General features: G+C 38.7%; 1 long non-coding RNA gene across 1 annotated transcript; it reads right to left on the bottom strand.

Annotated features, from left to right (window-relative positions):
• Positions 1–1,030: 1,030 nt before the first annotated feature.
• On the bottom strand, positions 1,031–25,357 carry LOC120434518. The gene is made up of 4 exons (XR_005609140.1): positions 25,218–25,357; positions 13,582–13,662; positions 13,252–13,384; positions 1,031–1,192 (listed from the first exon to the last, which is right to left on the bottom strand). It is a non-coding gene; the product is annotated as an uncharacterized LOC120434518 (long non-coding RNA).
• Positions 25,358–26,822: the final 1,465 nt, after the last annotated feature.

Here is a 26,822-nt window from a genome sequence, read left to right as displayed (position 1 = left end):
TTATTAGAACTGATATTAGTACTTGTATACAACTCAGTAAGAAAAACCGATCTTTGATGGTAGCAGAGTATAACTTTTGTGAAATTCAAACACACATAATCTATTCTACTTCACCACTTCTTTTGGAAACAGGTCAAATTAAAATGAAAGCCCTCAAGAAACACAACACAATCCCCCAACTGCCATCAAAAATATAATGGAATACATCGGAGCTCACATTGATTTCTGTGTCTGCACTCGATTGTTCTGCAGTAAGATTCAATTTTGTGAGAAATGAAACTGACTTACTGTTGTGTTAGATTTTCTTTTAAAAGATTACAATGACTGAGACATTTACAAATGACTCTAGATGGGTTTCCACCCTGTAAAGTGGTATTGAACTTTTTTTGTTTATTCTGTTGCATCCCGTCAGCCTGAATTAGCCTTGCACCTGATGACGGGTTGCAACCAAATCTAACTCAAATGCTAATGGTAAACAGCTACTGGTTTTTGGCTGCGTGCCTCCTTTCCAGTTGGCGCTGATGTGTAATATGTGGAGTAATCTGACAGGACTTTCCCAGCAGGAGATCGGCAAGCTACCTTTCAGAAGATTATAGAATTATGTGTTTCAACCAGCAATTATCTTTCACAGTAGATGATGTAATATGGTAAACCAGGTTCCACACGCTGCTGGCAAAGAGCCTCATAAGCTGCTAGCATGACCAAAAGAAAAACAAACAGACCTCATGAAGGGACTAACAATGAATCTGAAGGATACATGCCGATGAGTTGATGAGTGCGGATCAGAGTAGGTCACTTTTGCAGGTATGAGGCGAGGAACATGCCAATTTAATTCAGTCCAGTTCAAATCAAATCAGTTCAGTTCAATTCAATGCTTTATTGTCCCACAAGGGGAAATTAGTTTCCTCTTGGTAGCACAAAAATAAAATGCTTCCAAAACAGAACATGCACAAGACGAACTATTTCTGCCAGATCTGCTGAACAATAAAAGGAGTCCTTGTCTTCATACAGAATATTTTCCCTACTATTCATATTGTGGGTAGCAGAATTTCATTGTACAGGGAAACATGTTTCTTTACTCTGCAGATGATAATAAAATTTGTACCCTGAAATACATTGTGCAGGTTGAAAATCCATCCATGCATCCTTTTTCTTCAGGGTCACAGGGGTGCTTGAGCCTATCCCAGCTGACCTGGCAGAAGAAGCAGAGTACACACTGGACAGGTCACCAGTCTGGCATCGGGCTAACATAGAGAGACAGCCAGCCATTCACACTCACACCTACAGTCAATTTAGAATCACTAGTTTACATAATCCATGCACATCACTGGACCTTCTCCCTTAAAAAACATAGCTTTTCTTTTGGTGAGATAGCTTGGTTTTACTCATGCATTAGACATACTGATACACAGACACCCAACCGTAGTGGGTCCCAATAATAAGGCGCTCTCAGACCCCAGGGACTCTAAGGATTTTCTGCTCATAACTGCCCACTGCATAGCTTCTCTACCTTAAAGGTTTCTTTTTTTTTCCCTTTCTGGTTGGATTCACAAATGCTACCAAGACCTAATAGCTGGCAGTTAGAATAGAAACAGCAGAGCACAACAACAAGCTGCAGGACAACATAAGCAAAGATGTATGTTGTGGGTTTTGTGATTACAATGATACTAAAAAAGCCAGGGTTTTAGCCTGAAAGGATATTAAGCCCAGCTATGGGCTTGTAATTTCAAAGTACTATGATGTAATTTCCTAATTGTGTCAGGAGAGCTGTGTGGGTGCTATTCCTCACACTCTGAGTGTGGTCTTTCATGTTGCAGTTTATTCATTTTCTTCCTACCCTGCTTCCTTGTGTACTCGCCTCCAAGACAGCAAATTTAGGGGATATGTGGAAAAAATATAGTTTTTCACTTTTTCACCCTAAAGTAGGGGTGCGCCGATCCGATATTTGGATGGGATATCAGTCTGATACTAACCCAAAAAGCTGAATATTGTTGACAGTAAGCCAACCCATGGTCTGATCAGATAGCAGCCACTAATGGCAGAGCTAATGCAGCATTTAGGGAGCGAACAGCTGTTTGAAGGCATTTCACACTGATACAACCACAGCTTCTGTTTTTATGTTTGCTGAAGTTTTTTAGTTAACTGTAAACTGGGATCCAGGTGAGCTGACATGAGTGTAAAGATCTGATAAAGATGTTTTTTTCTCTCTGTCTCACTTGGTCATTTACTTTCACTCTGATCACATGATATCAGAGACTAAGAAGCTAAATTGATTCTAAAGATTCTTGATTCTACAGGGGTCATGATTTTTAAAATGTAAATCATAAATCGTAAAAACTAGTGATTTAAACATTAAACACATGAGGAACATGTTTAGGTCATAGTTCAATGGAGGTTGAAGGTCTTTTCCCCATAGACTTCTACACAATCTGCTTGCCATTAGAAAGAATGCAGGTTTTAGGCAATTCCACACTGGCTACACTTTTGAGACCCAGAAGCTACACATCGCTACCATCCATTGGGACAAATGTTTCCTAGCACTCCCAGGAATATTCAGTTGTCTCCTCAGCTTGTTTTCACTACCTCGGTAAAGCAGCCCTGCTATTTGAGTTGTTTGCAAACTTTGGGGAGTCTAAAGTTACTTTAATTTATTTTAGGTGTTATGCCACACATGCTCATCTTTCTATACTGCAATGCAGTTCTATTAGTAATCATTTTAATTAATCATATTGTAATTTTACAAGCATCCATACTTTTTCAAATAATTTGAATTTTTCTTTCTCCCTTCCTGTTTTTTTTTTTTCACTATTTTTTTACACTGTGAATTTTTAGTGTCTTTGTATGAGTTTATTATGGTTTTATTTAAATAAAGATTCCTAAGAGTCCTGAAAGAAATGAAAAATCTCTAAACACCTCAATTACCTTAAAAACTACTGGAAAGTGTGAATTATAAATTACTTTTAATTTTAATATTGCAAACTTGCACTTTTAAACTATATTATCATTCATATTCTTATCATCTCTTTCTCCTCCTCTTCTTTATCTGCCTCCTCCACCACTGCTCTCTGTCCTCCTACATCTCCACCTCATCCTCTTCCAGTTCACCTCAGGTCTCAACTCCTAAACTGAAGGCAGGGCTCTAACACAAAAACACATTGATATACATGCTTATTAATTCCAGATATTTTCACAAATACTTATTGTCAGTAGATTAGTCATGCAACCCTCTAGGTCCCAAACAGGTAAAATTATGCCAGCTAATGTTAGACTCCAGTGTCAGTAGATGACATTCTTTATTTATTTATTTATTTATTCATTTATTTATTTTTTATTTGGGGGTCAGGGGGTTATTTTTTAAAGGTATTAGTATTTCCAATGAATGAGTTAGGCTTCTTTACAGCATTATGAATGGATGAATGGATGCCAGATACAGCTCGCTTATAAATACACCCATTATTTATAAGACAGCTACGGAAACCATAAACTAGGAAAATGTATACCAACTTTACTCCAGTGGGTTAATGAACTTAATAAACTCAAAATTACACCTCTGAACTCTTTAGTAAACTTCATACAGACCAAACTACATCTCCGATAGCATGTCTGAACTCTTTAATGAGCCGAAGAAACTCTGATCATAGCTCCAAACTATTTAAAGCGTCTTATTTTTATTGCAGAAACGTACAGAAATACATTTGACGGCTGAGCAAAACCCCGGAAAACTAAAAACTTTGCAGGTCTTTAGTTTACAACTCAGTAATAGCATGGTAATAATAAAATAATGAGGCAACAATAAATAAAAGTACTAATCATTGTATATTATTTAATTACCAAAGTAAAAAACAAAGCATGTTACCACGACACTATGGAAATGAAAGGGACCTTCAATCATTATTTTATATGTAATAAATCTTGTTGTGTTTGTGGGTCTAGACAGTGCATTTTAATATTATATAGTACTGCTTGTATTGCCACTTACAGCATTCATTGTGTTGCATTAGAATGTTTCCACCACTGGTTACAGTTAGAAAATGGAACTGCACTGTATATAAACTAGAACATGTTGTACTTATTACTTAATGAAGCAGTATTTTGTTTTACGCTTGACCACAAGACAGGAAATGTGGTTTTACAAGAACTGGGGAGTGTTGGATGGCGCAGAACTGTTTTGGGTTTTGTGTTCTTCTTTAGTGTTGCTTTCCTAGTTACAGAATAACAGTGACAGAAAACCAATTTATTCCTAAAGAAAAGTGCATCTGTGTCAGTTTGGTTTCATGCTGATTTAGCCTAATTTCCAGCTGTGAGTGGATGTCATTGCCGTATTTAGAAGCTGTTCATCTGGGAGTGACTGTCCCGGAGCTTGCCAGAAGCATATAAGGCATTTTTTCTTATTTCTATTTTTGTTGTTCTTTGTCTTGATAGCTCCCTGCTTTGCAGTTTTGAAGCAAGATTTTTACAGTAAAGAAAATCTTGCTTCCAAGTTTCTAGTTATAGTTGGTGTATATAGTATTGTTTTCTGTAACTGTGCTGTAAGGAACAAGAGTTTGTATTTCAAATTAGATCAAGCTGCCTCTCCTAAGGCGCATGGTGTGCTGTAGTTCTCTTTGGTGACATTCTCATTCTTGTTTACATATTCCTTCCTTGTGTCAGTGTCCAGTGTGTGTGTGTGTGTGTGTGTGTGTGTGTGTGTGTGTGTGTGTGTGTGTGTGTGTGTGGGGGCTTCATCCTATACCACCCCTCAAGGAACCTCCAGTCTTTCCCTGTAATGAGGACATTCTTCCTGTTGGAAGGTTAATGGCAGACAGAGAGAGGTACCTGACGATTCCAAAACCTCATGACTCCTCAGGCAATTTCACACAGAACCTCTCTCTTTTTTTTGTCACTGGTAGGAGAGTCCATTCACTGTGTGAATGAGTCAGGTAAATCCAATTCCAAAAGGCAATGGGATTTGAGATGGGGAGCAAATTGCACCAAGGTGATGCTGAACTGGTCAAGAGACCCTTGAGGAAAAAAAAAGTTACCTTGTTCCAACACAATAGAGGACATTGCTGTTATCTTTGCTGTTAGTCGTGTTTTTATAATTGATTTCCCCCTCTGGCACAATGGCTGGGCAATAATGAAAAGCCTGTCATTCCTGTTCTTTTGTGATGTACGTTGATGAGGTCGCTGGCTCAAGGTGGCCGAAGCTATGGACTGCATAGTGCACGCAGGAAATGGTCAAAGGTTGAGGACATATGAGCAATCTATTTTCAGGAAGCACTGTACATTCAAAGCAGACAGTGGACTGAGGAGTGGTCACTTTGCGGTCATGGAGTTATATTCAAAGTGAAGTGCTTGTGACATTTCCTTACAACAAGCACTGCTGCATAGTCATGTTGTTTTGTATTTGTCTGAAATCCAATTTGTATTTTTTTTAAACCGACATAAGTAAATACATATTGACTTTAGTTTGAAATCACACAAGGTTGTGCAGGAATGCAGTGGCATCGCTTTCTAACAACCGACTCAAGGCAATACTGAGTTGTAGCTTGACTAAAATGGTCATTAGAGTCTTAATTGTTAATAGCAGCTCAATTTATCTCAGCGGAAATGCATTGTAAACTCTGCCTATCTGACAGACTATTGCATTTGAGCAGAATGTGATCATTAAAGTAGCAGTTCTGTAGATGTGGTAAATAATGTCTCATCTTCAACTCTCTATAAAAAGTTTTGTGATGGACTTTTTCTCCCATAATTGCTTCAAGGCAACTTGCTGAAATGTGATTTAGGCAGTCAGTCTTAGAATCTGTCAAATGAATCCACTCCAGCCCGTCACATATCAAATCCTTCAACTGGAGAAGCAATTGTTGTAGGTGTGTTCACTAAATTGGAGGTAAAGACTGACAGGACACAATCATTAGTTAATTCGGGTTAAAGGTTCATTTTAAAGACTCTCTAATAGTTTTTCTTTATTCAATAACAACCTGAGCAGGTGAAGTGCATCTTTGTTTCATAATTTAGAGAGTTTACACAAAACCACATAACTAAAAATAGTTTAAAATCCACGATTGCCAGCTCTCTTTTTCTTCATTTGAACACTTCCTTGGTGGTTTTACTAACGTGCTTTGGCTCATTATCCAATTTAAAGATCCACCTCTGTTTCAGCTTCAGCTTCCAGATGAAATGACCTCACACAATCTTCGTGCCCTTGTGAAAAAGATACAAAACTCATAGTTTAATCAGAGCCTTGTATCCCTGAAATTCACCCGGGGCGGTTCAGTTGTGTTCTGGCTCCAACGCGGCTGCTGGATCTGTTCACACCTGCCTAAGACGGTGCTTGCATATCCATGAGATGTACCATGGCACTTTTCAGAGGCATTCCAGAACAGATCAGCTCAGTGGGTGAGCAGCCAACCACATACCACATGGTCGAATTGCAGCGGCCCGGGTTCTCTTTTTCCCCACTTTCCCATTTATTTTCATCGCTCCACTGTATAGCAAAAATACATCAAAAAATAAACTTAAAAACTAAAAAATGAATTGTTTCTCATTGAGCTCATGTCAAGCAGTGCAGACCAGATGAGCGGGGCAAGAGAGGATTTAAAGACCCCATTCAGTTAAAATGCTATGCTTCTGAAACGCTCCCGGCATGTTTCAGGAATTAGTCAACCAGTCAGTCCACAGTTCTCCATAGTCAATAAAGGATTTCCATATTTTATAGAAGAAATTGATTTCATTCTTTTACATGCAAGTTATCTTTTCAAGAGTTATGCGATAACTTCCAAAATCCATAATCCATTTGGCAATGGAGAGCAGAGTTCTGTGTCATTATAATACATTTTTTGGCAAATGCCAGTGTAAGGTTAGACTTAGAGAGGGTGCACAAGAAGCATATCACAGAATCTGCTGGAAAGGCAGCCCCATGAATTTCAGATAACACATCACAGGTCCCTGCCAAAAACCTTGTACTACCCTGCCAAGTGGAATAAAGGAATGTGCCCTCTACAAGACCACATCTAAAATGTAGGGATGAGTGTTAAACCTGCACTGGACTGGAATTTTTGGTACACACAGCCCACCATGAGCTCTCTCTCTCTCTCTCTCTCTCTCTCTCTCTCTCTCTCTCTCTCGCTATATATATATATATATATATATATATGTATATATTTCATTTTGTTTGATTATAGATATTAAAGCATATATTAATAGTTTTTAGTTGCACTACAGCATGTGACAGTTATCAAAAGCTGCACTTTAGTTGTTAGCAGCAGCTCATGGTAAAAGCAGCCATTCATTTTACCTGAATCCTTGAATCTCTCTCTTCCTAATTATGTCCCTCCAACTATTTTCTCACCACGTTAATTTCAGTGGTTGCCCATATCCCAGATTACCAGTCCAGCCCTGTGTTAAACTAATGTAGCTCGGAGGGGGTAGGATAGACCTGATGTAAAAAATGGAATTGAATGAACTTACATCTCAAATTAAAAGTGTACACCTAAAATAGGTGGCACAAAACTTTCTTTGCATCTAAATCTCACTTAAATCTCTCACCTCTTACATCTGGGCTTTTCCGGTTTACAGACACAAAAGGGTCTCGGATGGAGTGGGGGGTTGGGGGTTTTTTGTTGTTGTTTTATTCAAAGGCCTCTGAGAGAGCTCCTTAAATCTTGGCCTGATGTTTATGTTGAAAAACAGCACCAGACCCTAGATGTCAAAAGTTTAAATAAAACCATTTCTCTTTGTCAAGTTCTGAAGAGCCCTTTAGTGTAGTCATATGGATTAAAATGGTATATGTAACCCCTGGGCTTTGCTTTTAAAATTAAATGTGACTTTAGTTATCTTTTAGGTTTTTTGGATTGAGGGATTGTTTCATAGAGGATCAAATATAAATGTCAAAGAAAGCCACTTTAGTTTTTCACGTCATTCTAAAAAAGATGAAAAAAAATTGTGTAAAACTTCAAATTGGCCTATTTATTGTTCGTTCGCTTTGTTTCGAGTGGCATATTTAATGGCGTCCATTGCCTTCTCAGGAAGGAATAATCATTTTCCATGAAATTTATTAGAAATTGTATTTCTGTGTTACAAAGGTGGCGGATGGACTCTGTAATAGAGCAGGACTGCATGAAAGAAGCAATTTTAATTCCATTAGTAACCTGTAGCCTTAATAACTCTCAGCCATGCTGATGAAAAATATTAGCATGAGCATTACACTTTAAAACTACCTCTCTTCTAATGTATGATTGTTCCCAGTCCCTTAATAACTACACCCTCTGAGTTTAATTAACTTTTAAGCTATTTTTTATTATTTTGTCATACAGCAACAACAGACCAGTAAAGATTCTGTACACTTAATGATGCATTTATTCATGTTTCTTTTTTTTATTTGTTCCTTTCTATATTTGTTTCATAATATCATTAATACAAAGAGTTTGAACTGAATGTTGTATCCTCTAGAGTTTTATTGTAATTTATTTTTGCATGTACTGCACAAACTGAGGAAAAGAAACCAACTAAATGATAAAATCTTCAGTCTAATTGTGATAGTATTTTTCTGTTTATTGTACATTCTCTTTCCCTTCATCTCTCAACCGGCCATGGTGGATTGCTGCACCTACCTGAGCCTGGTTCTGCTGAAGGTTTCTTCCTGTTAAAAGGTCTCTTGAGTTTTTCCTTCCCACCATTGCACAATTCTTGCTCATAGGGGTTTGATTTGATTTGATTGTTCGGTTTTTGGCTCAGAATACTGTGAGGTCTTAACTTACAGTATAAAGCACGTTGAGATGAGTATTGTTTATACCTTGTTTTGCATCCAAGTTTTCATTAACAGACTGGTTAAAGTTAAAGAAAGATTGGAACAGTGTAAATATCCATCCTTTTCTTATTGTGGAATTTTGTGAATACCTAAAAACTACAAGTGGATATTTTGCAACTGCAGCTTCAGATATCTTGACCAGGTCGATACTTTTTTTTAACATTATAACATTATATTCATAGAAAACAAAATCTGGTCCCAATTGTATATCCTTGCTGAAATGAAGTTGTTTATAAATGTATTTTCAAGAATTTGTAAGGATTATCACATCCAGTACGGTGGTAATATGGAGAGATTTGGTTTCCACAAAAGTGAAAATGGTGCTGAGTCAACAGATGTTATGCCACTTTATCGTTGGTGGTCAAAACGCATTTGTTGGAGCTATCAATACTTCAACATTCAGAGGCAGAAAAAACAGTCTGGCAGTTTCTGCACCTGTGATAGTTCACCTCCTGTTCACCTCTGAAGCTGCAAATTTGAAAGATGTCACTGTGATTATCAGTGAAGTGAAACAATTGTAGCAAACTCAATACAGCACAGCAAACATAGAAATAGTACAAAGTTTGCTGTATACCTTTTGCCATCAGATGACCCAAGCCCATCTCTGGAAATTGCCAGAACTTGTTGGTTGACAAACACAAGAGTGGCTCTAGTTCAGCCTCCACACAGAGATACATGGATCCAAGTGCTTTGCTAGCTCCACTCTTGACATCAAGTCACAAAGGTGGAAAAAGATCAAATCTGATAGAGTAAAAAATTCCATAGCTGCAAGGTTTTGATCCACAGCACAGCTTGCGATGCACAGATGATGCAGAGATGTGGGACGTTTATATCTCCTTCTCCCCTCTGTCTAATATTTGCACGTAATCACTCTCCCTGCTGAGCAAGAGCACATTCTACAGTACAGTACATGAAAAACGAGGAGGTAAAATCATCATGACAGCTTGCAGCTCACTCGTGTGCATGGAGACACTGTACAACCAGGCAAGCATGAACCCTCATATATTCATCATTTCTCGGTATGGCTCACATCTTCTTCTTTTTTTTCTTTTTTTTTGTTGTAGACCAATACATCCCTCCAATCAGGTCTTTCTGCAAACTTAAACCTGAGGTGATGGGGGAACAAAAGACAGGACATGGTTTTCCTTCTCAACTGGGTGCTGAAGCTCATTTGAATTCTGTTATGCATGTAACATAATGACTCAGTGGGATTAAGCTGAGAACTACTGTTTCAACCTCCCACATCTTGACCCCGTCAGTATTAAATCCAGTTCTTGAAAGAGGTCAGCTCTCGGATTGTGCGTGAAGGGGTGGGCTGGCGTTCTTGTGTATGTCTTGGTTCATGACTGCCTTGATTAATTGCAGGAGAACATAAGTCTTGTTGAAACAGAGCTTGTGTAATTAACTATCCACTCAGGCTCTGCCTTGAAATTAATAACTGTGATGTTTAATCAAGATTTACATCAAACAACGAGAATGCAGTATGAATATTTGCTCGTACTCTGCCCTATCACTTTGGCGATAGGCTTCGCTCTCTATTATTTTTCACCATATTCCCAGTAGTGATATTACACAAAATTATGGAAATAAGCCCAACTTGATCAGTTATATGTGGTATCAGTACCTGCCTCTGAGGTACCGGTTCTTTAATTAATAGAACAGTAATTAACAGTTAAAAGTCGGGATCCTGAGAGAAAGTGAACTTGAAAGGCAAATCTAAACTAATGAGGTTCTACTTTGAAGTAATGAACTCTCTGAGTTTAGGGTAATCATAGGCTTCTGGGCTTTACTCAATTTATCTGGAAGACAGCGAGCAACATGAGGACGTACAGTTTTGTTGTATTCGTGACTTCTTTTTCTTTAAGTGGCAAGCTCAGTCTTGAAGTTATTGAGACATTATAGCATGCAATATATCTGAGAGAGAACTGGCTTTAGAAAAATGGTTTACATTTGTTTTGTTTTTTAAGAAAGAGATCAATTATATTATTTCTTTTGTTTTTCACAAAGCTGCTGCACACTTCAGTGAAAATGTTTATTCTTAAAATGTATTTGCAGGCTTGTTTTGGCTAATTACTACAGCTGTAGCCTAGCAAGATATAATAGTCATCTCCTGGAAAAATGTCTATAACTGAGACCATAATGATGTACGGTAATTGAGATGTGACACATCTGAGAGGGACAAGAATTGAAGTAACAGACTGAAGATCCTATATCGTTTACCAATTTCTAACCATTTTATATCATCATCTACAGTATAAAATATATGCAAATAAGTTTGATTGAGTTGCCACCGTGCTACCAGGTTTTTACAACATAGATTATATAACCAGTGATCTTAAAATTGTTTTTATTCACAGTATTATTAGTGGGGGGTTTTTGTATTTGGTGGTTTGTAAGCAAAGCGCAACATAATCCACGGCCTGAATTTCTCACTTGCTATGGCCTAAGTCACGAGTCTGGTTAGTGACCACCTGTCATCCACTAGTCACTAGAGAAAAATGTACATTCCTCAGCTGGTTGGTGAGAAGTTGCTGGCTGTCGCAAAGTAATCAGTGCTAAAAGTCAAACCTCTTTGTAAATGCCACGCTTGTCTTTCGTTTGCATAGATGCGAACTTGCCTGCAGTTCTTGCAAACTAACCACTGAGGTTAGTGAGAGCAAGCGCTTGGTGACAGTGGGAAGGAAAAACTTCCTTTTAGGCAGAAACCTCCAGCACAACCAGCTCAGGGAGAGGCGGCCATCTGTCCAATACTGCTGTTGGAAAAATGTCATTTTGGGGAGTAATGATGTTTGCAAGGCAGTAAAAAACCAATCTCTAGGCTTCTGTGACTGAGACTTAACAGGGATATTGCATGAAAGTCCTGAGGAGACCAATGGCTGATGTTCATCTATAAGTGGTTATAATATGCAACTAAAACCAACCAACTGTGTGTAAATTCAAGAAAGAACATTTTGCATTTTAATTAGTGAGTGTCAGTCTTTATAATAAGATAACTGGGTTGTTTTCTGGCTCTGGCTTCATAACATCATAACTCAATGAGAGGATAAACTTTTACCTTGAGAATCAGTGAGTTTCATCCACACTTTTTTCAGACCTTCTTTACTAAGTAATCCTTTCCAGTAAATATACAGTATTCTGTTTGGTTTTACACTTGGTGAAAAATAATGCATTTTAAAATTCAAATCAATATTATTGACACTTCAGGTGGGATGAGCTGGGAAATTTAAATGCAAAACACTCAGCAGTATTGCTTTCACCAACTAGGTAAGATTGCAAAACAAAAGACAATCCATAAAAAATGGACTTGAGAAACTAATTATATGAGCTGGCAGCCAAGAAGTCAGCAAGGATCCATCAGCACTACACTTTTTCTTTTTAATACAATGCATATACTTTTTTTTTCCGCTATCATAACAACAGATGCGGATATAAGGGGTTAAAACCTTGCTGCATGTGGTATAAGTGTGTCTCTGGGTGGCACACATGTCCACACATTCAAACTTGGCACTCCCTCCAGCAGCCTGTCCACCTGACTTTTTCAGTGACAAGAAAAAAAAGAAAGAGAAAGTGAGGCAGCAGGGGTTTTCTATAGCTCTGCTGTCATTAATATCAGGTGTACTTTCTCAGCCATGTAGAGGTGCTGCTGGGGCTTAGTCATTGATGGCAGTGGTCATTACATCTCACTGGCTCTTGTCTACCTGTCTCTGCCTCCACAGGACACTAACAAACCCTGCTGCCTCCAGTGAACCATCCAGCACAGAAGCACCCGGATAGAAAATGGGTGTGCTGCCAGTCACCTCAGTTACTGACACAGCTCCAGAGGGAGAGAATAAACTATCTGCTCTAGCATATAAATAATAGTTATTAGACATGCTACCAGCATGGGACTTAAACTTTGTGGTCATTACTTCTCACAGTGAGACCATAAATAATCCCACCAATGTCACTGGGCTAACTAAGGCCAATAAATTTTAATATACAGCAGAACCTGTTGGTAGCTTTCAACACACCTCTAGAACATTACAGTATTTGGTCACACTCACAAATGCACTGGCATGCTTCCAAACATTGTTAATGATGTACTCCACAACCACCTGAATCTTTTTGTTTTGGTGTACCATGAAAACATTCTCATTTTTTCCAAAGATCCAAAGGGTCACAGACAGCATGTCAGGAAGGTGTTGCAGAAACTCAGCTGAATGTTAAAGCTGAGAAATACGAATTCCATGTGCCATCTTTTTTCATTTTTTGGTGGTCCAGTGGTCTGGTGAAGATTGACCCAAAGAAAATTAAGGTGGTAGCAAATTGGCTTTTCCCACATCAAAGAAGAAGCAACAACATGTTCTAGGGTTTGACACTTTTCATAGGAGTTTCATTGCTATAGTAAGATTATCACTCTCTATTTGGTACCCAGAAGCAGAGTTAACGTTTTCGTTCCTGAAAGAAAAAGTTCTACTCACCCAGCCTGACCCATGCCTTCATGTTATTGTGGAGGTTGAAATTGGGGTGGTGGCTGTCCTGTTTCAGCACACTGGTAAGCTGCGCCTTTATGCTGTTTTATCTGCTCGACAGTAGTGGAATGTAATTATGATTCTGGAAATAAAAAGCAATAGTATTAAAATTGGCCCTTTAGGAGTAGAGACCATTTGGAGGAAGCTGATCACCCAGACCTTAAAAATCTAGCATTTTCCAGCCAGCCAAAAGACTACATTCCTATCACTGTTTTTTTGGTTGGTCGATGGTTTTTGACTTTACCAGAACCTAGCACTCCAAATAAAGGAATCTCCAACCTGATACGTTATCCCAGCAGTTTCTCATCTGAAGATGATATTCCAAAGACCATCTTCCCTTCAGCCCGTGTCCTGGGATCTCTGCAGTGGGAGATTGAAACCACCATCATCCAGGCTCAGGAACAGGAAGTATCTCTTCCTCTAAAATGTTCACACAGTGAGATTTGCGTGCAATCCTGGAGCAAGTTGTTTAAATGAATATTCTGTTGATCAGCTTTGAAAAAGGATGGAATATCATGCGCGTCTGCCTGCTCACTTTGTTCTAGTATAAAGTCCTGTAAAGTCCAGCGTACATGGAACATTGTGTTACCTCCTATGATAGCGGGTAACACAATGCTCCATGTTTTTTTCTCCCATGGCATCCCTAATGGCATAGTTTCCAACAGAGGTCTGCAGTTTGCATCACAGTTTTAAAGCAAATACATTAGAAGCAAAAGCAAGCTTGACTTCTGGATTCCATCCAAAAAGCAATGAGCAAACTGAACAGGCAAACCAGGAGTTGGGAGCAGCCTTATGCTGCATACCCACTTCAAATCAGTCTGTGTAGAGTACACACCTTCCCTGGATTGAATATGTTCACAACACCATGACATACTCAGGTACCGGCCTGATTCCTTTTGAAGCTTGCCTCGAATACTTACTATTCCCAGCTCATGAAGGAAAAGCTCATGCCTCCATCTTCATCACTGATGCAAACTGGAATCGAATGAAGGCAGCGCTCTTCTGGACAGCAGATCAGAATAAGAAGCTGGCTGACCGATGGAGGACCCCAGCCCCTGTTTATAACCCAGGTCAGAAAGTTTTGGGGGTTTTTTGTTTTTGTTGTTAAGGGCATTCCTTTAAAGAATGAATTTAAAAATAAAAAAATAAAGAAAAACCTATACCCTCAGTTTATTGAACCTTTGTTCATCGATAACATCATTAAGCCCTCTGCCATCAGTGTCCAATTAAATTCAGTGTTATTTATATAGCACCAAATCACAACAACAGTTGCCTCGAAGTGCTTTATATTGTAAGGTAAAGACCCTACCATGATACAGAGAAAAACACAAAATCATATGACCTCCTATGAGCCAGCACTTTGGCGACAGTGGGAAGGAAAAAACTTAACAGTAAGAAACCATCTGCAGAACTAGACTCAGAGAGGGGCGTCCATCTGTCGTGACTGGTTGGGGGTGAAACAAAACTTCCATGGAAGTTCACCCCACATTCCATATTTCTCAGCTGAAGCCTGTTTCCTCCTCTTCTTTGTTTGTTTTTAACCTTTTTTTAAATGGGGTTATCAACTCACATGTAATATTTTTGAATTAAAAATTAAAGGAAAATCCATACATTTCTGTTACATACGGACAGACTCATCCCCAAAGGCATGAAAAAAATAATGAAATGCAATCATCAATCATATCAACTAATATAGCATACAGTCTATGTTGTTAAATATGTATGTGGCTATATATGAACGAAATATGTTGAATCCAATTTATAATCATTAGCATTCTTACAACATTTTTAAAAAAAGTATATAATACTGCAAATGTGGAGGATTACATAAGTAAAACATCTTCATATGCCGTGTACAATTGTTTTCAGCTCATTTGGTACATTTTTAAATGTCAAGTTCTTGCTCATGATCCAATCCTAATGCTGTACAGTATGTTATGGTTGATACTGTATGACATTAAATGATGTATGTATTCATTTATTGTGGGCTAGAATCGCAGTAGGTAGGGGCATGAGTAGGAGGCTGGGTCTTGTAAAAATTACAAAGAAAGAAAATGTTGCGTTATAATATTAAATCATTAAACGAGGCAGCATCTTCTTCTCACAATGTGAGGGTGCAGGTAGTTTCAAGAAGCTGCAAATGAAACCCAGTGGAGTGTCTCAAGGCAATGCTGATCAAAGAGTAATGAAAGGAAAGGAAAATGGCAGCCAGTGATAACGTGTTTGTACTCTTAGTCTTTAGTCAAACTAAAATACTAAAATAATATAAACATAAGTATCTATGCACATGCACGCTGCAAGTAAAATTCACTACTTTTTAAAACATTTTTTACTTCTATTCATTATTCTAATTTGAGCTTTTTCTGACCTTCTACCTATTTTGTGCATATGTGCACATACACTTCTGGCCAATTCATTAGTTACATATTGCTAGTACTGTTTTGGAGCCCTTTTTGTACGTAAACAAGTAAAATATATATTTATATAGCACCTTTGGAGATACGGATCACAAAGTGCTTCACAATAACTTTCAACGAATAAAATATAAATAATTAATAGTATCCACTAGTTAAAATCAGACCTATACAAATAAGCCTTGAGCAGCTCTTTAAAAGTTTCCACAGATCCCAGATGTAATCCATTCCTGAGTTTAGCAGCTGCTACCTCAAGCACACAGTCTCCTTTGGTTTTCAGCCTACATCAAGAAACTACCAGCAGGTTTTGGTTAGAGCTCTGAAAGTGATCACCAAGATTTTAAACTGAAGTTTAAACTTTATGGGGAGCCAGTGCGAAGACGACAAAATAAGCACATAGTAAGTAGCCTCCATTTGCAAGCAATGCAACAAGATGCTGGAAAAATTCCTTAGAGATTTTGGTCTGTGTTGACATGATCACCAACAAGACACTTGAAACATTGATACAAGGCAGGAGAAATCCATGTTTTCATGTTGTTTACACTAAATTCTGACTGTACCATCTGGATGCCACAGCAGAAATCAAGACTCATCATACCAGCCAACGATTTTTCAATCTTCTGTTTTTCAATTTTGGTGAGCTCGTGCAAATTGCTCTTGGCTGAATGGGGTGGCACCTGGTGTGACCCGCTGCTGCTTGTAGCCCATCCACTTCAAGGTTCGACATGGCATCCTCAAGGCATTTTCACCCAGAGAACTGCAGCTCACTAGATTTTTTTCTTATTCTTTGGACCATTGTCCTAGAATAATCCTAGAGACAGCTGTGCGGGAAAATCCCAGCAGATCGGCAGTTTCTGTAATGCTCAGACCTGCCCGTCTGGCAGTCACCTTTCTTCTCCATACTGATGCTCACTTTGACCTTCATCAAGTTGTTCTGACCATGTCTACATGCTTAAATGTGTTGAGATGCTGCCAAGTGATTGGCTGATTAGATATCTATCTGTAACAAGTAAATGAAGAGCTGAACCTAATGAAGGGACCAGTGAGTATATATTCAGAACACACTTTAGTACATCTACAGTTACATATTTATGTGAAATGTAAATGCACAATTCTCATGTTTACATCCTCTCTCTCTCTCTCTCTCTCTCTCCCTCTCTCTCACACACACACACACACACACACACACACACACTCACACACACACACACACACACACACACTTAAACTAGTACAGTAGTACATTGCAGGTGTAGCATTTTTATGATCTGCAGACAGATTGCGTGGACATGTGGTTTGCTGTGGAAGGCAGGGAACGGTATTAGTCTCCATCCCTTTACGTCAGTGGTCATAACATTTGCCATTACTTCCCCTGCAAGATTCAATCACAAAGTGCACAAAGCCATGCTTCACGCACAATGAAAGGCGAGTGGTTTTTGTCAGGCATGCGGCAGAGTGAATTGCATATAGAGTGACTCCAAGATAGCATTGTTTCTGGCTGCCATAAAAAATCTATTTAAGGCAAATCTAATCTTCATAATCTTCTCCCACAGAGGTGGTGAACGGTGATGGGAAAGATTTCCATCCAAGTCCTGGGTGTCTGGTTGGCAGCACACAGGGCTCGAGGATGTAGGAAATTGCTGGGAGCGGAGGATATTAAACTTCAATTTGAGAACACTGATAAGCACCAAATTGGTGATTTATTTAGGCATATTGTCAGCTAAATCATCCTTAACAACTGGACACAAGTATATTCATAAACACAACCCTCCTGTGTATTTTACAGCTCCACTTTTTTTATATCTTAAATCTGAACTGCCGGGTAAATACTGTATGTCCTCACGCAAGTTAGAGATATGGTTTTGAATGACGATAATTTTCCCGGTGATTAGTTGTGGTGTAGCCTAGCAACCATGAGAGAGAAAGGGGATGGAAACAGAACGCAAGATGGAGCTTTCTATCGCTTCTCTTTCCTTTTTGTCCTCACTTTCTTTTAGCTTAAATGCCAGGGCCACTAAAGCCGCTCTGCAAATTTCTCCACCGTGTGTCATTTTGGAAGCGTGTAAATGAGCCAGCGTGGTCCTGTAAGGAGGAGCGGGCCTTTCTAAGTCCGCAGCAGTTCATTAATTATTAATGGGTATAAATCGCTAACAGAGGGATGGGGCTGATACTAATGTCCGCTGGCATGAGCACCGTGGAGATGGGCAGCATCTCAAGTATAGCGAGGCAGCCTGGCAGCCTTGGACCGCAGTCAGCTGAGGACACTATATCACTGCAGTGGCAGGGACGCTCAGCAAACATCATTCTCACCTCTGTGCCACATTGTAAACATTCACAAGAGTGTGTGTGTGTCGGTGTGTGGGTTTGTGTGTGTGTCTTCATTATTTTTCCTCTTGTGAGGTTGTAGAGTTCTCTCAGGGATTCTTTAAGGGATTAATTTATGCTCACGAAATAGTTTTTAGGTCAACTTTAGAAGACGGATTAACTTGAGTTTAAGATGTTGTTAAGAGGTCAAGGAGCAAGTCTAACCAATTAAGTTATATAAGTGTTGTAATAGAACCTATGAAAACAAACAGCTACTGTGGTTGTTTTTTACTATATGCATACAGCTTTGTATCCATTCCCGATTCTTTCTCTGGGCGTGTGTGTGTGTGTATGTCTAGTGTTTGTGTAAGAATACGGGGGGGGGAGCGGGGGGGGTATACTTTTTTTGTGAAAAATCTGCTAAAATAAAGGTGAAGGAATTTTGCTACACACGCTGTTTCTGTTAACAGGAAAAAGCTCCACTATATCCTCATGAATTGTCTCAGCACCTCAGGCTGCCAGAAGCAACCATTTACAGCCCATCCTCATGAGTCATCATAATGAAAAATCTTCACACCCAAAAGTCTGTATTATTGAAAAGAGGAAAGTTTCGGTGCAGCGAAATGCCTTTTGCAAGAGAGAAACTCTCTTTCACAAAATGATTGCGGAAGTAAAAGTTTAACTTATTGACTATAATATTATAATATTGACTATAATAAAATAATTAGCCATCTTAAAACCATTGGTTACAATGTAACTTCTGTAATACTGGGAAAGTCTTCAATTATAATTTAGGCATGTACCCATAAATGGCTATTATTTTCATTGTAGTAGGTTGCTAGGTTTCAATTACATAACTGTTAATAATAATCATAGATTTAAACTCTGTCTGAGAAATCACAGATCTTAATTGTGAGGCCAACTAGAACAAGACATGCTGATATCCAGCCCTGGTACATTGTTATCATTCATCAGCCCAGATGTGCTGTGGCTCAGGTGGCAGGGCAGGTCGTCCTCTAATCACAGAGTTGCTGATTTGTACTTTGGATGATGCTAAAGTTGGTTTTGATAGCGGACCAAACCTTACGTTTTCCTGTTTCCCTTACAAGAGTGGATTAGAGTGTCATATTTACAATGTAGAGGTCTGACTGCAAAGACAGTTCAACATACCCTGGGTATCTTTCTGTTATCTGGATTAATTTAGCCTAACGCTGGCCAGATTGTTTTCACCTGACTAATTTTAACCAGTGTCTTCCCTGTGTTCACAGGAAATGAGTGGCATTGGCAGCATCTGACCAACCGCACTTACAGATAAGTGTACTGGCAGCAGAAGGGCTGATTTTACAAGGGAAGAAAACTATACCACAGGGAAAATATGCTGAGGTTAAACATATAATACAGACTGAAAGCAACATAGCTGAGAATGTGTTTGTGTGTGTGTGAGAGAGAGAGAGAGAGAAAAAGTACTTTACAGTTGTTTACTATTAAAAGTGCTGCGTGAATGCTAGAGCCCTTCAAGCTCTTTGGTTAAGACCTACGATATAAATAAAGTTCAGCCTTTTTGAAGCCAGGAAAGTAAGTCAGAAAAAACTGACAGCTGTGAAAGTTAACAGACTTTACAATATCACAACTTTTATGTTTTGGTATCATTATTGTTGAGACAAGAGAGAATCTGAGGCTTTTAATCAAGTATTTCATTAAATTAATGTTTAAAACCCAGCTTTAGTTTCTATTCTTTCAGCTGCTGTGCTGTGTAAGGTTCTGACAGCAAGTAAATAATAAAATATTCTTCATACAGAATTCAAATGTCAGCTTAAGGCACAATAGATGAATATCCTGTGTTATATATTAATGCTTATATAACAATAATATTCTTGTAAAATTGTTTGCAGACAACAGGAAACAAAATCCATAGATCCAGACAAGAATCTAGACAATCGAAATCTAAAAGATTTAAGCCCCTCCTGATAAACACACAAAGGTACAAGGGATCTTCCAGGAATGTGGACAGTGTTTTAGAGAGAACTGACTGGTCAGTAGGATTAGGTTTGTAGCATAAATTCCAGTGGTGATGTACTTGGGTAAGAACTGAATCACCGTTGTACTGAACCCAAGGTTAACCTTGAGGTTAGCATCAGCACAAATCCTGCTTCATACCCCGTACACTGCCACTGAGCACTACCATCACCTGACACACAAACGAATCTCAAGAGGAGATGTAACTTCTGCCTATGCAAACAAAGTCCCTCCCAATCCAGAAAATAAAAATCCATTCATCCATCATTCATCCATCATCTATCAATCTTCTTAGGCTTATCCAGTTCAAGGTCATGGGGGCTGGAGCCAGGGTGGAGGCTGGGTACACACTGGGCAGCTTGCCAGTCTTTCACAGGGCTAACACGGTAAATTATAACTGAGTCTTAAATGAACCTGTAGCAGTGGTTAAAGTGAACAAAACATATGTAATCATATTAGGAGACTGAACCCAAACTGCTTAAAATCAAGACATCCTAAAAAAATTCTTTCTAAATCTCCTCCTTCATACCTCAGTTGGCACATTCCTTCAAGAACTTGACCGTAAAAGGGCAGTTCCTGGATCCAAACTGTTATAAGGAGTGGTGAGTGGCTGCGCTTTCCTCATATTTACTGCGCTAATCACTCAAACTAATGCCCAAAACAAACAATAAATTCCAGTCCACAGGGTTTCAGTTCAGCTCAGGGTTATTTTGCAAAGAGTTTGAGAATTCTTGCATTTCATAAGCCTTGCACATTAATCTGTTAGTCAAACTAGGCTCATGTGTTGTGTTACATGTCTCACTGGTACTTGGTACAACATGTCAGAAAGCAGCCCCACAGCCTTTACTGTTAAAACAGGGGGGTTGTTTTTGGACTGAACTGTCAGTCAAAATGCCCTACTGAATTCATTAAATAGCCAGTAAATACAAAACGGCAAACTCCTGTCCTTTGTGTGTTTGTTTGTATACAAGAAGTTTGATATACGTATGGTCTCCTCTTTGCGTTATGCTAGCAGTCACTTATCTGCACATGGATCTACAATTGTCTGGATCTGGAACTGTTTTCCATTCCCGGTTGAATGCAGCCTGCAGCTATGCAACTGTCACTGGTTGTCTCTGCCTCTGAAGAATGCATACACCCAGCATGTCCCATACATGTTTAGTACGAGACATACAGGGAGTAAAAAGTGTCTGACTATGAAATGATGGCCGTGTGTGGTCAGGCATTGAGCTGCTGAGACATTTGAAGAGCACAAGGCTGCTGCAAGAATGGCACCGTACAGGTTGGAGCGCCTCATTTTGGCACATCTGCCCAGTCAGGTTTTCACTAAGTCATTAAGAACAATCAGATCAGAGATGATGCTCTCATAGATATGCACGGTTCCAGCAACAGTTCAGGCATGAAAGCCTTTCTAAAGCTGTAATACCAATGTTGTTCTTAGACAGTTTTTTTGCAGTGTGAGACCAGTGGCTTGAGAATGCATCAAGCTGATACAACCCACAGGATCATCATGGTGGCAGAGGCTATATCAGAAGTAAACAGTTACTGTAGAAATAAACAATTAGTTTACATACTTGTGTTGGGATATTCACAGCAGTTGTGTAAGTTGCATTAAGCTAAATGCATAGCTGCATCTGTATTTCCTATGAGTCTTTTGTGTAATATATTCATATAGATTCAGTTGCACTGTTTTGCATTTTTTAAAGTAGCGATTTTGTTGATGTATATTTGTTATATCAGATCAAATATAGAAATTTAACAAACATCACTATCTTTACTTCGTAATTGTGAGCATGTTAGTATGTTGACACTGGTGCTGGTATTTTCATTTTAAACAGAGGAACTATTTGTAACCATATATTGTAAATTAAACATTCCGTTCATGTTTCATGGTTTCTGTTGTATAGTTTACATGCACTGTATACATTCAGCAGTACTGTGATGCATTTTACATCTTGGCCACTCCATTAAATTTAGTATTAATGGGGCTTGCCTGGGTAACATGGCAAACAGAGAAGCCGGCTGTGCCTTTGGGGAGGTTTACTTATTAACAGACAGGGAGTCCGAACACACAGAGAGGCAGAGATCACTTCTAGTTTGGCTGCCTGTCACCAGGGAAATTGGCAAAACTGCTATCCCCTAAAAAAAACTTCTTTTTTTTTCAAAAGACTCTGAGTTTTGCCCACCTGAGAGAATGAGCAGGGGAACTGGTAATTCATCTGCTCGTTACGTTCTTTTTTGCCCCTTTGTCCATCACACGAAATGGTTCCAATGCAGCTCATGTAATTTTCGCCGATTTAGCAGGGAATGACTCATTACACCAATGTCTGTTTATTTGTGTAACGTAATAGCTGCAAAACTACTAATTTTCTAAATTACATGTTATTTCAAAATGATAAATTTTGTCTTTATTTTTGTGTTTCAAACTTAACTTTCCTTACCTCAGTCTCCCTTTAAAGAAAAATGCCATGTTTTTGTTGCTAATTAATTTAGCCTTTAAATTTTAACTGGATTTAAATAAACAGTGTTTTGTATAACTCATCACCTTGTTTCTGTGCGTGTTAATTGTAGTAGTTTTGTAGTTTTTCTGCCTTTGGTTGAATGACTCCATTGCAGAAAGTTCATTTGGCATTGTGCTTGCTCTGTTTTCTTGCAGGCAGTCATCAGACTGGACTAGCATAGCTACCATAGGAGGAGAATAATGGAGCACATTGTTTGCTCTTAGAGGTCTGAGGAGATCTGTCACAGCAGGTGAGGCCTTTCCATTCCAGCTGCTGCTAATGAAGCTTGTTAGTACTCAGTTTCTTGTCTCAACTGTCAGAACAGGCTTTACTTATTAAGTCATCCTTAAAATAAGGAACTGGATCTCTGTATGCAGAAAATGTATAAGAATGTGAGAACCAAGCCAGTTATTAGCTCATTCCTGCTCACAGTTTATAGGGGTTTCCTTTTGATTGCAATAAATTTTCTAACTGGACCATAAATGGATTTGAATTTTAGTAAAATAGACTTACATAGAAGATGTACATTTTCTATGTAAGTCTGCATAGAGAGTAGAGAGTACATAGAAGCAAATAATTTGAACACAATAGAATCTATCTCTGGTATAATTTGCAAACTACTCTCAGTTTAACAAGCAAAATAGGAATACAGCACTTAATTCTGTTACAGACCTGTGTAAAAGAACTGAGCCACCACTCATTTCTTTATATTTTGCTAGGAAAAATATACAAATATACACATATAGACAAAGAAACTTACACATGGAAAGTATGTAAGGCTACAGTCACACTAGTGGAAGAGTAGCTGAAGACCTCTACAACACTAAAATGCGACCCTGTGCAATCAACTTGCTATTTCCTTGCTTTTGAAATGGTCGCTTCAAAGACAGGGAGAGGGTCTGTGACCACTCGCAGTCAGTTGCTCTCTTGACTTCAGTGCATCAAGACAAAAATAAACCACGGATAAAATGGTGATAAGAAGGAGTCTATCTGCTATAAGTGTCTGAAAACAGCCCTGGCAGTTTGCATAAATGGTAGAACTCTGAAGAAGAATGAATATATTTATGATGTAAGGATGGACTCTTCCATTAGAAACTGCAGAGGTCCTGGGAACAGAAACTCAGGTGGAGGGACAAGATTTATCCTGAGAAATGGTGCTTTATTTCTCTCTCTTACCTAAAAGACTTTATTGCTATTCCTCCATATAAACCTGAAATCTACATGCAACAGCTGACATGTACGATTTGTAGAGGTACACAAAACTTTATTTACCCTCAGAGCCTCAGCTGTTCATGCATATGTAGTACTATTACTGTGTTACATGCCTAAATGCGAGCATCACTCTGGGTTTTTCTGCAGGGGCTGTTATCTCACATCCCACAGTTAGAAACTCTTGCTATGAGGCTATCTATCAAAAAATGTTACACAAGCAGTTTTTTGAGTTTGCAACTGATTGTGCAACTGATGGTGCAGCTGCTGTGATTGGCTAATAGAGAGGAGCATCTGCACTCCTGAGTGAAAAGATCATGGCATTATTCATAGTTAGTACTGCCCTTAATTAAATCGAACAGCATGTTTTAGGGATTTTGTTCCCTAAAGAAATAAGGTGATATGCTGCAAACCCAAACTCTGTAGTAAAGCAATAAATGAGACATAAAAAATGCCCATTGGAGCATACTGGCTCTAATACTGGAATCTATTGTAGTGTTATATTAATTCTTTCTTTAACCTGACAGCATTTTGTGATGTTGCATTTTGACATTATTTCATATTAAATACTGGACTTAAGTTGGACAGAGGATTTTATTGTGGCACATTAAACTGTTTGTATTGTTGCGTTTGATTGCAAGTGTCTGAAGAGGAAAGTATGAGACTGAGAATGTTTCATAAACAATACTTTAAGTAAACCTAAGATAACTTTCAGACATTAATTGAACAGTTCTGTTAACAGGTGCATTTCGACAGACATATATATTATGTAACAGCACCAACAGAGGGAAGCAAAAGAAAGAAAGAAGCGTGAATCTTGCTTTGTCTGTGTGCACTGCTGAAAAAATACAGCAAAAGATGTTTTCATTGTCTACTTATCTCTGTGTGACTAAATGTGACTAAAAGCCTGAAACACTTGAACCTGCTCTGCTCACAGTAAAAAAAGAAAACAAGACGTATCCTTGTGTGGCTTTTGCAGCAGGATTCTCCTCCTCCTTCCTCACTCCAACGCTCCATTAAGTTCAGTTCAGTTCTGCTCCGTTTCAATAAAACACCAGTATTCTTGCAGAGCAGAAACCTGTAGGGCTTGGCTCTAAATACTCAGACAGAGGACTAAGTAAAGAGCTAGAGGACACACCAAAGTTTCAGCCCTGTGCTCTCAACTTTGAGCCATCCAATGGTGCCAATTATGCACTCATTCTGATAACATCTCCCCCTCTTATTCCAAATGAATAAACACTTATAGCAGCAATGGTCAGACATATCAGGCACAAAATAAGATACGCTTTTCAGTGTTAAGAGCAGTGCAGTTTGGAGTAAATTGCCTCCCACAGTAGTAACTCAGGTTTGTGTGTATCATTGTTTGATGGAGCTGAGAAGTTACGCTCAGCGGTGCAGACTGACTCCGACTGATTACAACATGTTGACAATCTGTCTATCTTTATAAATGAGATGGTGATTAATTGCATACCTTCCCCAGTCTGTTTGAGAGTGATTGCAGGCAGTTAGTTCAGGTCCAAATGAGTCAGATTGCCTCCCACTAGATGACCTGTGCAATCGTCTTGTGACCAAAAGGTTCGGGGTGTTGCACACTTAACCTCTGGGCAACTATAGTTGCTCACCACAGCTACCTGCAAACAGTCCTAGACAGCAAAAAAACACAAAAAAAACAATCAGTCCAATCACTTACCAGCTGCTGTTTTTTACTGGTTGCACAGAGATCGTTGTCCTAAGGCAACAAACATTTTGTACAATTCTAACAAGCTTGAACGTCAATATTTGGTATGAGCACCCTTATTCTTCAACACAGCCCTAACTCTGTTAGGCAGGCTTACTGGTCATCTCTTTAAGTAGTCTGCAGGAATAGTTCTTCCCTCTTCTTAAAGGACATTCAAAGCTCTTCTTTAGGTGTTGGCAGCCTTTTGTTGCCATTACTGTCACGATGATCCCACACTGTTTCAGTGATGTTGAGGACCGGGCTTTAGAGAAGCCAGTTCGTGATGGATTGTGTTCCATTGTGTGTTTTTCTGCCCAGGTATGCTTTTATTCCATTGGCAGAGTGTTTGGGATCATCGTCATGCTGAAAATTGACACATTCCAGATGGTAATGCATGGTGGGTTAAAATCGGACTGTACTTTTCTGCATTCATAATTCCATAAATTTTGACAACATTCCAACACTACTGCCTGAAATTCATCCCCAAACCATGGCAAAGCCTTCACCACCTTTTACAGATCGTTGTGGACATGCACTGTTGTACCTCTTTGCCGACCTCCTTCACAGATACTGACAATGATTTCAACCAAAATATCAAACTGTAATTCATCACTCCATAAGATGTGTCATATGACATACCTCAACTTTTTCTACATGTTTCCCTTCCTTCCTATTTCCGATGACACTTCAGTGAATGGTATCTGGATCAAGTGAAGGGCTAGAAACAGCCCTCTCAGGTGGTGTGTCAAGTCTTTGCTGGATTTTATTTTCCCCATTTCTTAAGGATGTGACTTTCAGATACATTTCATCTGCTGTAGACAGTTTTAGTTTAGTTTTTGGTTGTTGTTCTTGTTGTTTTGATGTTTTTTTTAGCCTGCTACTTCTTCTTTTGTTCTCCACTCATCCAATTTCCTTGAAATTTTAAAGGACAATGCACACCATGTCGAAATATGCCAGATTTTTGGTTTGCTCTTTGGAAATTACTTTGTTGGTGCAAATTGTGTTATCATTTTTTTGTAGATTCAGCTAAAGAAATGGGAACAAACTGTGATTTTGCAACAGGATTTTAGTAACAAAATGCTAAAGATACCTTTTAAAATGGCATCTTTTTTTTTTCTTTTTGATTAGAACTAAATCCCAAACAAGTGTTAGCAACACAATTATTTATAGTGAAAAGTATTTTTGTATTCTGCTTTCAGCATTTCTATGGATGGAGTCTTTATGTCTTATCTTAAAGTAAAACTAGAGTATTCAGGTATCTTGCGCAAGGTCTTCTTCCATCTCGGGGGATCATATGTAAACCTATATTTGCTAATAGAGGTCTTTCCACATTAAATGGAGTGTTCCGATTATTAAATG

The sequence above is a fragment of the Oreochromis aureus genome, linkage group 18 (assembly GCF_013358895.1).
Source record: "Oreochromis aureus strain Israel breed Guangdong linkage group 18, ZZ_aureus, whole genome shotgun sequence".
NCBI classification, from domain to species: Eukaryota; Metazoa; Chordata; class Actinopteri; order Cichliformes; family Cichlidae; genus Oreochromis; species Oreochromis aureus.
Note: the sequence above shows the minus strand (reverse complement) of the source record. Positions and strands in the feature narration are given on the sequence as shown.